Consider the following 16,414-nt stretch of genomic DNA (forward strand, 5'->3'; position numbering starts at 1 on the left):
ACCACATTGAGATCTCCCCGGACCACTGTAAAACCAGCTGTGAGCGACACCAATAGCGATCCAATTGCCTCACAGGTGTGCTGTGGGAGAATATAGCAGGACACCAAATTGTACTGCCTGGCCTCTATCTGACCCTCCACACCAATGTACCTCCCCAATGGGTCCTTGTGAACCTTTATCACTGTCAGTGGTAGCGACTTGTGCAACAGCAGGGCCACTCCCCGGGACCCACATGTGAAACCAGTGTTAGACCCTGTCGTATCCGAAACACCCCAAGAAGGAGTAGTGGGACCCCAGTAAATATGTCTCCTGCAGTAAGAACACCCCCAGGGCATGCCTCTTGATGTATTGAAGTACTGCAGTCTGTTTAATGAGATCCAGGAGCCCACTTACGTTCAATGAAATTACTGAGATCATAATGAGTGTAGGAATGGATGTGTGCAGCCCACGAGGCACCCCAGTAAACCAAAGGGTGACCCACGGAGGAGGCGGACCATAAAGGCAGAGGCCTTTAAACCAACACTTACTCTACTTTGGTGTCCCAGAACTTGTGTGTGTTGAGCATCAGTGTTACATCTAGTCTTCATCTGAACTTGAAGACAACATTTGACAATAACTACTATACTAGAAAGAACAATTCCCCTCCCCCACCCCTCCACGTCCACCTACCTCACACTTCCTCCCTAGAAGCATTTGTCACCACCATAAACATTTGAAAACTGTGGTAACTTGTGGAGGTGCTCAGCAACCTACATCTGGATACCTCCCACCCATGTATGCATGATCCACCTGACAGCTACATTCACATTAGCAATGAACAAATAAGGTGAGGCAAATATCTAGCACCATCGATCCCTCCCTCGAGTGTCAACACCTCTGCTTCCCCCAAGCCCTCCGAGGATGGAAATGACCCACTACTGCAACCAGTCCTCTTCAGACTTATAGCAGTACATAGTACAGTGGCAGCATCAGTTTCTTGGGTCAAGGCTGCTCCGGGGCCCCAGTCAAGGAGGACCCCCATCAGAGTTAAAGATGGCCGGTGTGTCAGACAGAGAGGCAACCTGGGTCCCCATCTGTGACCAATCCACTCCCGGAGCCAGGCTCGGCGAGGCCCCCCCTCTGCCTCCATGCTGGGGGCGCCTCCTCTTAGACCTCCAACAGCGCTCATGGGCCTCTCTGGCAGGCCTCGGCAGTCGAGCATCAGAACTGTCCACGAGGCCCACCACCGATCCACTCCAGGGGCGCAATTCCCACTGCTCCGTCGGCCATTCCCATGCCTGCTGCGGTGTTTCAAAGAATAGGGTAGAAGATCCATTGATAACCTTCATCTTGGCTGGGAAAAGGAGCATGTATCACATGTTCAGGGCACCTAGTTTCTGCGTACCTTCCTCATAGGATCGTTGACGTTGTTGAACAGCTCGAGTGTAGTCCGGGAAGATCAGAATTTCTGTATCGGAGTATCGTACCTCCACCAGGGTGGTTGCTAGCACTCGGTACGCCCGTTCCACCACAAAGCCACTTGATAGCCTGTCCTCAGGGACCCAGGAGCGAGACCAGGTCTCCATGAGCTCCTCCAGTTTGCCTCCTCTTATCTCCTCCGGCAAACCCACCAGGTGAAGATTGTTTCTGCAAGATCAGTTCTCAGCATCTTTGGCCCTCTCCTCCAGGCCAGCCACCTTGAAGGTAAGCTGAGAGACTCTTGTCTGGAGGGTGGTCACTGCATCCTCCGCTGTGGAAATTCTAGTCTCTGTCTCTGCCACTCTCTCAGCCACTCACCGCAGGTCCTGACACACCAAGGAGAGGTCCTCACGGACACCATCCACCTTGGACTCTACCGCCTGCCTTGATTCCTGGATCGCCTTTAGAAGCGTCACCATATCCGGCAGGTGGGAGGTCCCCTCTGCATGTTTCGCCATGCCCGGCGCAGAGCCTGTGCCCGTCTCTCTGGGCGCAGTGTATTGGTCTATTTTTGTCTGTGCCGCCTTAGTATGGGGGGGAGCTTGTCGAGCCCCATATCCTCAGGTACGCTTAACCGAGCAGCTGCCCCCCAGAAGGAGAACGGGCAGTCAAGGAGCGGAGGCAAGTACCCCCAGGGCACATAACTGTGTCGCCACTCAGTTTATCAGTCTCCATGCACCAAGGCAGCAGCGTGACACCCACGGGCTGGAAGGCCCCCAGCAGTCTTCACTGAGTTTACCAACTAACCCTCGCCTGGCTTTGGCAAGATAATTGTCTTTGGAGTTGCATGAAGTGTGCCAAAGTTGTATCTGTCTGACCCCCAGGCCTCCAAGGACGTGCCATTCCCCGTTGTGTCCCTTCGAAAATTAGTCCTGGCCAGCCGCTAGTGTTGCTTCAATTCTTAAGTTCAGGTGACTAAGGTAGCATTTGCAGACCTCAGGGAGGCAGGCAGCAGGCTGGGCAAACCACTGCTCCCAAGGGCAGGAGGCTTCCGTCACGACCAAAGCCAGCCAGGCCACAGGCCTACATTGTCCCCGCATCAGCAGCCATGTTGCTTCAGACAATCTGGCCGCCCCAGCGCACTGATTCTGTAGTGCAACTCCGTTCATGGTCTTTAATCGGGGGTAGGAGGTGGGGGACCAGGAAGCCCACAAGCCCATGCTTCGGGGACCCAGGCCTCGAGTGTAAGGCCGAGACCTGCCCCACACTCAGTGACACCCGATCCCCACTCCATCTCTCCCCCCTGGGGCAATGCCACCGTGCAGCCCAAAGCAGGCCTCATCTTGCTGCATCCCGAGCCCCAAAGCAGTTGCTGTCGTAGGCTGCCTCCGATCACCAGGCCGGCCACGCAGTGCGTTCCTCTGCACAGCCCGAACCAGCCGCCGCAGCCGGGGCCTCTCACGGTCAGTGCTGGGGCCGCACCTCTACCTCCTCTGCTGCTCGCCAAGCAGCAGGACCGTCTCCACTCTGCACCTTCTTCCAGGCCCTGGCTGCCCTCACTCTGCCAGCCCCTGGCATCCAGGCACTGCCAGGGGTGCAGTCACCTCTTACCTGGCAGCAGCGCTGTCACCCGCTGCATCAGTGAGGCAAACAGCACGTGCCGAGCCGCAACCCTCCTTCAGGCCCTGGCTGCTCCAGTCCGTCGGACCTGGGCACGTCAGAACGTGCCTCATCTGTAGCTCCCCGGCAGTCCTCTCTTGCTCCGCCGATGGCCTGAGAGTGCTCCCTCTGTCGCCGGGTGCCTCCCCCACCCATGTGGGCTGGTGGGGACGGTCCACTGTCAGGCAGGATTGTTTGGCAGTTCAGAGGAGCGGGAGCTCCTTCAGAATGTGGCCACCATGATGGCCCGCTTCAACGTTTTCAGTGTTTTAAGCCATGAACACCAGCATAGCTGAGTGTAAAAGAAAAATTACAAAGATGTGTCCAGCACTGGCCACGTCATAGCTTTTTTTCTTCTTTTTTTTGTGCCTTAACTTTCAGCCATGACTGTACAACATGGCTAAAAGCACTGACAAAGCCAACATGCTTACGTAGACAAATCCTTTGGCCTAGCTAATGTTTTTTTTGTTGTTTTGTTTGGCATGCTGCACTATTTCTCTGCTGCACTGCTATACAACATGGACAAAGCCAATAGATCTTGTCTCTTAGGCGAGACCTACTGGTTTTTGCCCCTGGAGCACTACCTATTCTCCAACAAACTGTTTTTGTATATTCACAAAAGAGAAGGGATCCCAAAGAGACTCCTTCACTTTTGTTAACTGGCTTGTTGGTTGAGGGGGGGTGAAACCCTACTGAATCAATAGCCACAATCTTTGTCAGAGTGAACCACAAAAGTCACTAAGGCCCATATATATACTTTTTTAGTGCCACATTTGCGCCGCTTTTGCGTCAAAAAATGACACAAATGCGTTGCTAAAAAAGTATAAATATGGGCCTAAATGTACCTGTGCTTAACCCTATTGTTGCATATTACAACAGCTGTCGGGCTAAAATTAAAGACAACGTGTAAAGTATTCATGCAGCACACAAACATTAAGTGAAAAAACAACAAGAGAAGAATCCCACAGTAATTAAGAAAAATAGAGTAAAATGTAATAAATTATTTGACACCAAAATAACATTCAATAAGTAGAATCAGAAAGATGCAATTTCAAAGTTTTAAGGTAGGTATAGTGACTAACAGTAGAAAGCCCCCCTTGCTGTTATCTGATTGTTTAAGACTGGTGAAGGTCACAAGCTCAGGCCGACAACAATGAAGAATGGGATGGGGACAGGGACCAAGTTAGTCCTGCTTTTGAAAGTTACCTTCTAAAGTCTAGGGCAAAGAGTTCCATTTGCGGTGAAGGAGGCCACAAAGCAGGGAGAGTGTTGCGAACTGTCATCGCTGTAGTGTCAAGATCCTGTGTGGTATCGCAGACAGTCTGGTATAGATTTATGTTGGCAATCACTGTGGGCTGTTGATGTTGTAGTGCAAAGTACAGCTATCACATTGTCATCATTTAGCACAGAGTCTGGCCCACTGGACCTTTCTTTGGCGGTCTGCATGGGTGGCAAGATCTTGGGCAAATGAGCCTGTTTGTGGTCGCAGTGAGCCCAGAACTTCAGAATTTCTGTTTTTAGTCAGAGGAGTGCACTCTGATGCCATTGAAGCATCTAGTCCCTGGGGAGGCACTTATAGCGGATAAAGTACTCACTCTTGCAGAGGCCAGCAAAGATAAGGCAATTCCAGTTGCAGGCCAGGCAGTAGGTGAGGTGGGCAGATGCAGGAAGGCCCCTGCAGGTTATGTCCCTGTAGCTCAGACCAGGAGGTCAGTCAGCTGACCCTTGGAGTCACTGAGTCTGGGATGAAGGAAGCAGTTCCAGTCTTCCTTCTTAGCAAGCAGGGCAGCAGCCCAACCGTTTTCTGTAGTATCCACAGGTCCAGGAGTGTATTAAGGAGTGGGTCTAAGGGTCTTGTTTTATACCTGGTGCCCACTTTGAAGTGGGAGAAGCTTTTGGAGCTTCCCCCCATAGGGGTGTCTGGAATTTCTTGCCTCTCTGCTCTGGTCCCAGTATGTTTAGGTGCACAATAGATTAGTGTGAAGTCTTTTGTGTATGAGATAGGCAGTGCCTTTGAAGTGGAAGTGTGGTAGGGGGCAACTCCGCCACCCTCCCATCCCGCCAACACCCAGACCGTCTATTGTGACAGTGTCTGGGAGGAATACACAAGGCCAACTGGCAACTACACCTAGTCATGTGATCCAGACACAGGCTGCAGGCACCACATGGTTAGGACAAGAAAATGCCAACTTTCAAAAAGTGGTACTTTCAGAATTGTGATTTAAAATTAAAGTTTACCATTTGACAGGGTTTTAAATCACAATTCCTCAGACACCAAACATGGCTTTCCTATCTGCTCCCAATCAAAAGTTATCACTTATTAAATGGAATAAGGTTATCCTATGGGGAAGGTAGGCCTTCCAACAGTCAAAAACAGATGTTAGATTTGTTCACTACCAGGACATAAAAGTACATGTCCAACCTTTTAAATACAATGCACACTGACCTACAGGCTGTTAAAGGTCTACCGTAGGGGTGACCTGTTCGCATTAAAAAGGAAGGTGTAGGGCTAGCAAAATGTTTATTTTGCTATGTCCAAATGAAAGTTCAAAACTGCACACCAAGGCTGCAATGTTAGGCTTGAGAAAGGTTTTAAAGGGCTACTCAAGCGAGTGGTGCAATATGTGCTGCAGGCCCACTAACTGTTTTTATTTTTACAGGTCCTGGATTCATATAGTACCACTTTACTAGGGATGTACAAGTAAATTAAATCTGCTAATTGGGTGTAAGCCAATTTTACCATGTTCAGAGGAGAGAGCACAAGCACTTTAGCACAGAGTACTAAAAGCAACCAAAAACAAATTGAGTAAAACAGGAGGAATGAAGGCCAAAAGTTTGGGATGACCCTGCAGAGAGGTCCAAATCCCACACCACCCAACTCAACAACTTTCATATGTTTTGAAACAGAACTACAGTTGCAAAACATTAATACATCAAAAAGTGATTCAGTATTTAGACACGTAAATCTCGATCCTATTTTAGAAGTAGTTAAAAGATAATTGACGCCCAAAATTGGAGTGGTACATCAGAAAAAAACATTTTCTGGGTTGCAAATTCGGAATAAGAGTGTTTAGTACAATAAAAATGACTTGCACATCTGGTCTTTAATTCCCCATCAAAAAAGGTGAGGATGTACACTATCTCAGCAGAGATGGGTCAGAGATTGTTATGCTCAAAGAGACACACCTGAAAAAGGAACTTAAAAGAGGTGCAACAGCAGTGATATTTATGCCATAGCAGACACTAAAATGAGGATGGTAGCTGTCTGGATTCTCAAATCCTGTCTTTTAGTGGTATAAAAGACAAATAATGCTTTCATTTCTCCTCGTTTTTTGCTCTTTCTATGTGTGCTGTATTCTGCAAATTTGGCGCAGTGACACGCTCTGTCATTTTCCCTTAAATCTGGCCCTACTTGTATTCCTATGGCCACTGAACCTATTGTAGAACAGATATGAGCTTTCTGTGAAGCATTCTTATGATGTCAGTTACATAATGTGATCCTGGTTGTGTAATGGTCTCGGAACATGTAGCAGTGATGGTTAAGGTAACCTAAGGGGTATCGATCCTACCTCAAGGAGCAGGTGATGGAGGCGGGGAGTCATCAGTTAGTGTATAGGGTCAAAGTCTCCAAAGCTATAGTAGGATATCTAAAAGAAAATGGTGACCTGTCCATTCCACGTTCCGAAGGCAGTAACTGGTGAAAGCTACAGAAAAAGCTGGCTTAGGTCGAGGCTAAACAAAAACAATATCTGGGGTGGATCTGAAGCAGTCACTAGGGGATGCGGCCAGCCACACATTGGTTAATAGGACAGAGAGAACTCTAATGTTACAAAATGAGACACAGGCCCAGATTCTCAAAGGTTTAGCGTTGGGTTAGCGTTATTACGTTTGTAATTCTAAACCAAAACTAAACTTTTTGGGGGATTTATAAACCAACACATATTGGTATTTGCGTTGGTTTGTGCGTCAAAGTAACACAAAGCAGAACATAATGCTGCTTTACATTACTTTGCATCAAAGGGGCGTTACATGGGTGGCACATTGGCGTACCCGTTCTACCACCCATGCCTTTTGGCGCTAAACTGTATTCCGAAACATCAGAAGAAAGAGTTTAGCGCCAAAAATTAACGCTGCTGAAAAGCAGACGCAAGACGGAGAAATGTTTTTATTTCTCCCTTCTTTTCCGACTTTGCATGTGTGCTGCACTGTACAGCACACACACAGAAGGAAAAGCATTTTCACTTATCTAGGCATAGTATTTTGTACAGGAAGTGTACACTTCCTGTACAAAACGTATGCTAGACTCATGCACACACCCTAGCACTATGGCTCTAAGGTGTTTGCATGGCGCACAGCGGCTGAAATCAGCACCAGCGCTAAGGAGAGGGGAGGAGAGTGCCATTTCTATGTGAATATGGCGCTTTCCTGCTCTCTCCTTGCCGCGCAGCACATCCTTTTTGGTGGCTGCACTGCCCGACACCTCTCAGAATCTGGGCCACAATCTGCTTCCTAGTACAGAAAGCTAAAGGAAACATAATTCTCTGTCTGATAGACGCTAGCGGAGACCGGTGTATACAGACGTCAAGTTGCAAAGATGAATAGGGACAGCTGTATTTATCGGGTCATGACACCTGGCAGGGATAGGAATTGCTAGCTACTGAATTTTTCAAAATTATCTACTGAACACAGAATGACACTGAAAATGTGCACAACTACCAAAAGTATTGTTATTTAATGCTCCCAGTCCTGATGTCTTTACAGAAGAGTACTAAAAGACTCAAGTCTACACAGATAACCAAAGAACGAAGATATCAGAGGCCTTTCATACCCAAGAGGACTCTGGGTGCTCAGGTGTCACTCGGTATGATGTATGCTACTAACGTGCCCTTCTGCAAAGGCGAAGAAACTTGCATGTGTCTCGGCGCGGCTGACGATTAGCAACAGTAAAGATGTAACATCCCCGTTCATTGCAACGCAACACTATATCAGAGGCGGAATGACAGGGAACACAGTCAATGACATGAGGTCGGAGCGAACGTCTCCTCTGGACAGGGTCAACGCCTATGCCATCTATATTTTAAGAATCGGTAATAAGTTGTGTAGCAAGCTGCAGGGTCAAGAGGTAGAAAATCTAAACTTGTGGGTAGGGACCCTGCATATTCCCGGTGGCACATGAGAGTAGGCTTCAGTTCACATCCATTTTAGAGGAAACAAAAAGAGTGACATGTGGTGGTGTGCGCATGCACAAAGAAAGGGAGCATGAGAGTGCCTGGGCTGCAACATATGTCCAGGACTAGAAATGCACATTTTTCACTTGAACAATGTTAAAAGACTGTTTCTGGTCTAGCCACTAAGGCCCAGATTTATACTCTGCGCTGAATTAGCTGCATTTTTTTTACGCTAATTCAGCGCAAACTTAACTCCATATTTATATTTTGACACTAGTCTAGTATAGCGTAAAAATATTGGAGTTAGTCATTTTTTTTGGATGCATGAAACCACCTTGCGTCAATGAGATGCACGGTGGGCGTTCCCATCCAAAAAATGACTTTAAGGCCCTAGCGCCTTATTTATCCTCCCTTGCAAAAATGGTGCACGGGAGGGAGGCGGGCCTAAATAATGGCGCTAAGCCTGCAATAGCACCATTATTTAACACCTGGGTCAGGGAAGGCGTTAGGGGACCTGTGGACCCATTTCCATGGTCAAACACCATGGAAAGAGCCCACAGGTGCCCTTCCCACGCCCCAAGAACACCCCCACGCACACTAGCGGGACACCACAGGATGGGGGACCCCATCCCAGGTAAGTATAGGTACGTTTTTTTACAAACTTTGTAAAAGTGCCATTGGGGGCCCTGAAATGGGCTCCCCCACATGGCACAGGGTACAATGGCCCTGCCCAGGGGACCCTTGTCCCTTGTTCTGGCCATCGGGGTGGTGAGCATGACTCCTGTCTTTTATAAGACAGGACTCATGTGGTATAGATGGTTTTACTACAGGAAATGAGGCTAGGCTGGTTAGAGTAATATTTTTTTTAACTCTTACCAGCCTAACGTCATTTTTTGGTGCAAAACACCATTCTCCCTTACCACCAACCCCACCCTGCTAACGTAATTTTTTTTTAATGCAAGCTCACCCTTTGCACCGGATTGTGCCATTCAATTAATATGGTGCCTGCTGGCGCAAGCCTGCGCTACATTTTTTGATGCATAACTGCGCAAACACAGTTTTGCATCAAAGAGTATAAATATGCCCCTTAGTGTTTGGTTGCCGGAAAGTTTAGGATGGAAGCTACTCAGGTTGGCCATTCAGCAGCTGCCACTTATGAAATATGTAACTGTGTGACTTATCTACACCCTTCCTTCGCCACTCCTGCAAAATCCACCTCGGAACCTTCCACTGAGAGTCTGTTTAGAATGTTGAGAAGTGCGTCAGCCTGCCCTGCCTGCTGAGATTGAAGACACCGTGGGGCATATTTAAGTGAAGTGGTGCTGCGCCTAGTACAATTATCTTGACTGAAAGCAACAAGCCCTCTTTTCTTGCGAGAGTCAGTCAGAAGAATAATCCGAGAGCGAAATCAAAACCAAATAGAAAGTCAACAGGGCAAATAGAAAATCCATAAAGGAATCCATCAAGAATGAAGCAGGATGAACTGGCAACCAGGAGGCACGATGTGATGATGTCGGACACAGAGAACCTGAATGCGAGTCAGCCAGATGTGGTAGAGCTGGTTGAAGGTAGAGGAACTGCGAAGGAAATAACAGGGAGGGTTAATGAAATTGCGGCGGTATAATACTTGCCTCAGTGTCTTTAATAAAATCTAGCCTTTCAGACACCAACCTAGGAAAATCTCAATTTTATTACAAGACCGGAGGCTCATATTATGCTAGTTCAAAGCAAGGAAATAATATTGTCCAATGGGTGATCAAGAGATTTATAGTAAAATGTTCTAAAAGTAATAATGTTTGACCAATCTGCAGATTTGAGAATATCGTGTAACCCAGCCCCTGACCAAAAGGCGCGAGAGGCCGCAGCCCCTCTCACCGAATGGGCACCAAAGGTAAGGGTAGATATAGGACAAGAGCCATTTAATCCAATGGGCCAAAGTGGGAGCAGACACAGGCTTATGTGGTTTCTGAAAGGAAATAAGTAACTGGGAAGAGGAAATGCTTCTAAGATCTGCAGTTCGAGAAACGCAAGTCTTCAAACAGTTACCAACACACAGCTTGGATTGAGAGGGGAAAAAAGGGTAATCCACATATGCTAAATTAGTTTTGGTGGCCTACTGACCCGGAAGTAAACGCCCAATGAGGAATAAGGGAAAGAGGAACCATCTAAAGCTTTTACATCAGAAACACGTGTAATAGATACCAAACACAAAAGCATTGTCAACTTAGCAGACAAATGTTTGAGCGACAATTCAGCATTATCTGGCCATGCGATAAAAAGACGAAGTACAGTATTAACGTCCCACATGACATTGTATTTTGGAGTTGGAGGTTTAACAAAACATACTCCCTTCAAAAGTCAGCAGACTAATTGGTGTTCCCAAATAGGTCTTCCGTCCACTCTGATATGCTCTGAAGAGATTGCAGACCTATATGTATTAATAGTCTGATAAGCTTTACCTTAAGATGCTAAAGAGGCAAGGAAATTGATGACCAGGGTTACATCCGCTGAAACGGGATCTGAATCCCTGTCCAAACACCAGCTACACCAGGCTGACCTGTAGACCTTTGTTGTGCCTGGAGCCTAGGACTGTTGGATAAAATGGATAGCTTCCTTCGAAATTCCTGGGGCTCTCCAGGAAGCCCCAAAACCCTCCAGGCTATGAGATGAAGTGCATTCTCTATGACCAGGGGATGGGGAAGACCCTGGGGGTTCAAGAGTAAATCGTGAAAGGGACAAATCAACACAGGGAAATCTGAGGTTAGCTCTAGTAGGATTAGATACCAAGGTTGGGACTGCCAAAAGGGAGTGATCAAGATGAGGGATGACTGTTGTCTTTGAACTTGTGCTAGAACACGAGCAATAAGAAGAAAGGGAGGGAAGGCGCAGAGAAGGGAAGGGGGTCATGACTGAAGGAAGGCATCCGTGGCCATCGCCAAAGGGTCTGGTCTCCAGCTGAAAAAGGAAGGAAGTTGAGTGTTGAGAAGGGAAGCGAAGAGGTTTATCGACATTATGCCAAAGATGGAAGAAAGATGATTGAAAACAGAAGGATGCACATGCCAGTCCCTTGAGTCGTAAATATGTCTGGAAAACCAATCAGCCACGACATTGAGTTGGCCTGGTAGATATTCTGCCCTGACCGAAATGTTCTTCTGCAGGCAGAATTCCCACAGGCTTCTGGCCAGTAAAGCCAGAGGTCTGGATCTGGTACCACCCAATCGACTTATGTACCTGACCGCTGACAGCTTGTCCATCCGGAGTAGCACCGTACACCTTACCCTGCATTTTGTAAAGGACTGGATGGTAAAGGAACCTGCAAGCATCTCTAAACAATTGATGTGCAGTGTTGACTCCAGAGCGGATCATGAACCCCAGTCGAGAGTTGACCGCATCTTGCGTCCCAACCTGTCAGACCTACATCTAAGACAAGATCTGGGGCGGCAGTGAAAATCGTTCTCTCGTTCCAGGCATCTAAGTGACTGAGCCACCAAAGGAGTTCCTCTCTGGATTCGGAATCCAAAACGACTGGGTCTGAGTAAGCAAGACCTTGACGAAGATGACAGATTTTTAGTCTTTGAAGGGCCCTGTAATGTAGAGGCCCTGGAAAAATGGCCTAAATGGAGGAAGAGAGAAGGCCCAACAACCGAGCCAAAGACCTGAGGGAGGTGCGGGAAAAGGATAAGGAGTGATGAATCTCTTTCTTTATCAAATCCACTTTCAGTTGAGGGAGTTGAAGAAACAAATCGACTGTGTTCACTAAAAAGCCCAGAAATTCCAATTGCTGGGCAGGTACAAGAACCAACCTCTGAGGGTTGATGAGGAAACCCAGACTTAACAAAAGATTGCGCCAAAGATCTAAGTAAGCCAAGAGACGGGACCTGTCCTGGGCCATTATGAGGAAGTTGTCTAGATAGACGATGAGCCCGACACCCTGACCTCTGAGGAAGGCAATTACTGGTTTGAGAATTTTGGTAAAGCACCAAGGGGCTGAAGAGAGACCGAAAGGCAGCGTCTTGAACTGGAAGAAAGAATCTTTCCACTGGAACTGTAGGAACTTCCTGTAAGCAGGATGAACAGGGACCGAGAGGTAGGCGTCTTGGAGATCTAGACGGACCAACCAATCACCCTGAAGGAGAAGGTACCTGAGATGAAGGATAGTCTCCATTTTGAAATGATGATATACTACAAAATCGTTGAACAGTTTTAAATTTATGACTGGACGATGTTTGTTGTTTTTCTTGTGGACGAGAAATATAGTGCTTAGGAAACCTGAAGGATCGAAGGAGACCCTTTCTATGGCCTGTTTCGCCAGTAAAGCTTGTATATCCTCCTGTACCATCAGAAAGTGGTTGTTTGAAAAATGAAGATGTTGAGGAAGATGGGTCTGGAAGGGACGCTGATAGAATTCTATGCAATAACCCTGGACTGTTTGTATAACCCAGGGATCCGATGTGAGAGACAACCAAACATTTAAACAAGTTGCTAGTCTGCCTCCTACGGGAGGAAGGCCAGAACTGAAAGTTCTTACCTGCAAGTTGATCTCCCTTGGGTTTGAAACCCCTGCTGCGGCCTCCACAGAAACGTTGGGGATAAAACTGGGGTTTGTATCCCTGATAGAAGTCTTGCTGGGAGTCTTGGTTGAAGGAACCTCGGTTGAGGTATTGTCCTTGGGGTGCATAACGGCCGGCAAAGCGACTCCTTCCTCTGCCAGCCCTGCCAAAAATCCGTTGAGAAAAAGATTTCTTCATGGAAGACTGGGCCTTGTCAATAGAGGCAAAGGTTAAGACGTATCTGCTCATTTCTTTGATGAAGGTGTTTCCAAATAGAAGACCTTCAGCTTTAGGTCCTTCTTCTTTGGTAGCCAATTAACTCAACTTAGGGTCAATCTTAAGTAAAAGGCTCTTGCGTCGTTCTTGAGAGATATAAGCATTGGCGTTGCCAAGCATGCAAATTGCCCTTTGCGCCCAATTGGAAAGAGTCTCAGGATGAACCTGACCGCCCTCCGTTCTAGACTCTTCGGCGAGATCCAAAATCCTTGTCAAAGGATCAACCAGATCAAGAAGTCTATCCTGGCAGTTAGACCAGGCTCTATCGACCCCTTTCTTGGGATCCTTTCCAAACTTGGTGAAAAATAATAACATGTTTGGATCAATAGTGGGGGTATCAGCCACCTTGGAAGGAAGGGAAGGTCTAGGACATTCTGACTTTAATTTATTCCTGCATGACTTGTCTAAAGCGTGCCTTAAATAGAAGGAAACATAGTCTGAGACATGCTCAGAAGGGAACCACTCTGAGGAATTAGGTGGTGGATCGACATAGGGTCGAACATGGGTTCCCCAAACTGGTCCACCAAATCTTTGGACAGTGCGAGGGATGAAATTGCAGAAGGAGAAATTTTCTGCCTTTTTTCCAAAGGCCCGTGATCAGAAGTATCATCATTGACAATAGTGTCAACGGTATCATCCCCTTCACTGTCCGTATCCCTGATGTCAGTAATATTAAGGGGGGAAGAAGGGAGCCCCGAAGGATTCGCCTCTCGGGTGGGAGGCCCAATCTTGATAGAAATGCCTTTAGGAGGCACCCGGGAGGGAGCTGCACGTTTCGTTCCCTTTTTTTGAAGGAACATCACCAAAGGGCTGTAACATCTTAGATAGAGAGGCCTCTACATTTTTGGAAATATCCAGCATGGAAACTGTAACTGCATGCTGCATAGAATCTTTAATAAAGGACTTCAAATTATCTTAAAAAAATTAACCTTGTTCATCCCCAGACATTATGAAGTAATAGAGAAAAAAAGAGCAATACAAACTAATCAAGAATAATTAAATTATAATAATATTAAAAATATTATAACCCCGCAGAACATTCTAAATGAGCGCGGGGCATGAACGGTAACAGTAAAAGCAGTTAATTGAACTAGGAAAAAACACGACGCATTGAAAATAAACATATGAAGCAAGCAGAGTTCTTATCTTGACTGCGAGCAGCAAGAAAAGAGGGCTTGTTGCTCTCAGTCAAGATAATTGTACTTGTACTCGATGTGTGATTGGTTATTCTCTTTATGATGAAATATTGTAGTTCTTTCCCAGGGTTTCTGCGATTTGTAGATTCTTGGCTGCTGTATTTATTAAAGTAAGAAAAGAACGCATAATATGAGCCTCCGGTCTTGTAATAAAATCTGTTAGATTTCCTTGCTTCCTTTTTCAGCCCCCCCCTAACGGGGAACGCCCCCTTTGCATACATTATGCCTGGCGCAGGCATAATGTAGCGCAAAGGGTTGCAAAGTGGCACAATGCATGCATTGCACCACCTTGTAAATATGGCACAATGATTTTGGCCTTTTGGCCACATTAGAGTAAAAAAAAAAAAAAAAAACAGTAACGTGGATCAAGGTGACGCTAGGGGCTTATAAATATGCCCCTGTGTGAGTCAGGGGCGTAGCTTCAAGTAGGGGATTTCGGGTTGTGTCATCCCTAAATGCTTTTTTGGCATTGTAGGTTGGTCTGTGGGCCCTGAGTTGGGTCTACATCAGATTTCCTTGTTGAGCATCAAGGATTCAAGACAAAACAGTGACCTTTAATGTAAAACAGGAGTGCAAGAGACCGAGATATACATCAGGTGGCTGATTTTCACAATCTGAAGCCAGATAACCAGCAACCAGCTTCCCTACTTGTCCAAATTTTGTGATGCTAAACGTTTTATTTAGCAGAGCCAGCATTTTCTTTATTTTCACACAAGACCATGTTTAAATAGGAGTTCAGCATGTGCCCTGCACAACCACCTATCATGTTTGAGTTAATATAATATAATGTTGCTACATCTATAATAAGAATCTAGGCCATGTGTAAACTTTACATGACTACTGACTTGCGTCTTCACTAATGGCTTTGTCGTTTGCGGGAACATTAATGTTTCTAACCATGTTTAAAACCACTTTTAATAAATGTCTATGGCATGATATAATCTGATGTATGGAGATTTTTTGAATTTTGAAGAGACTATCATATTTTACATTATGTTTGTTACATGATATACATGCCAAAGGTTTTCAGGGCTCGGCCTGTGCGAGGTAAGCCAGGCCCTCGGCTCTGGCTCAGCTTGCCCTGTTAATTTGCAAGCGCACCCACCTCTAGTTGGGCTTAGCACATGGGCTTTTAGCCACTTGAAAAAAATATTTGTAAAAGCTGGGGACTCAAAACATGGAGACTTAGCACCGATTTGACAACTCTACCATTAGTGCTCCTCTTACCATAGATGAAGAAGAGTGTGTGCAGTGAAAATGCATTTAAAAAGGGTGATGCCAGGGTAGGGCTCCTGGCCATTATGTTGTACTTGGCAGTCGTCATGGTTTTCAGGGCAAACTGTCATACCCGGTCGGGACGGTCAGGGGCTTAGCTTCAGGGAGAGGGGGCGATATGTGGAGTGTGACACCCCCCAGATGCATTCTTCGCTTGGTAGATGGTTTTGGGGGCTCTGCAACGTGTTTGCTATGTCCGTTTTTCTCAAGATTCTCATTTTGTTCAAATGTTTTAAGATGTTCATTTTGTTGGGAGTGGAAACTTAAATGTATATAGTGGCTGGTTTTATAAAAAATTGTACTCTGCAGTCAAATAAGTACTCCTTGAATAGATACAAATTCACATCTGGATTTTACAATCATTTGCAGGAGTGGGCTTTGAAAGCTGCACCAGTCTCAGGTTTTCAGACATGCTACTGCTAGCAATCGCTCAGGGTAGCATTCCTACCTATTGTTTTTTGGCCACTGTGCCATTCTAGACAGAGGCCCACCAGTGCAAACCAGTACTGACTCTCTTCCACATAAAAATAGTCCATTCAGAACCTTGTTCATCGCACCCCTCCACTCTACAGACTACTGCAGTTTTAGTTGGGAAATTTGAGATTCACACCCGACGAACCACAATGGCTAATCTATGCCCCTGTGTGTGGTACTCATAGATTTGCATTGACACTAATAAAACATTTTACCTAATTTCTGGACTTCATAGGGGGAAGATGCTGCGAAGAGGACAGTGAACTGTCTTCACCCCTGTAAATATTTTCTCATCAATTTCTTTTGTGACCAAAGATACCACTGACTCGCTTCACTGCCTAAGGAAGTGCCTCATTTCAACATGCCTGTGCTGCCATTGCTTGCACTGGTGCCATTACCACAGGCATTATGGCGCTGA

The sequence above is a fragment of the Pleurodeles waltl genome, chromosome 10 (genome assembly GCF_031143425.1).
Source record: "Pleurodeles waltl isolate 20211129_DDA chromosome 10, aPleWal1.hap1.20221129, whole genome shotgun sequence".
NCBI classification, from domain to species: Eukaryota; Metazoa; Chordata; class Amphibia; order Caudata; family Salamandridae; genus Pleurodeles; species Pleurodeles waltl.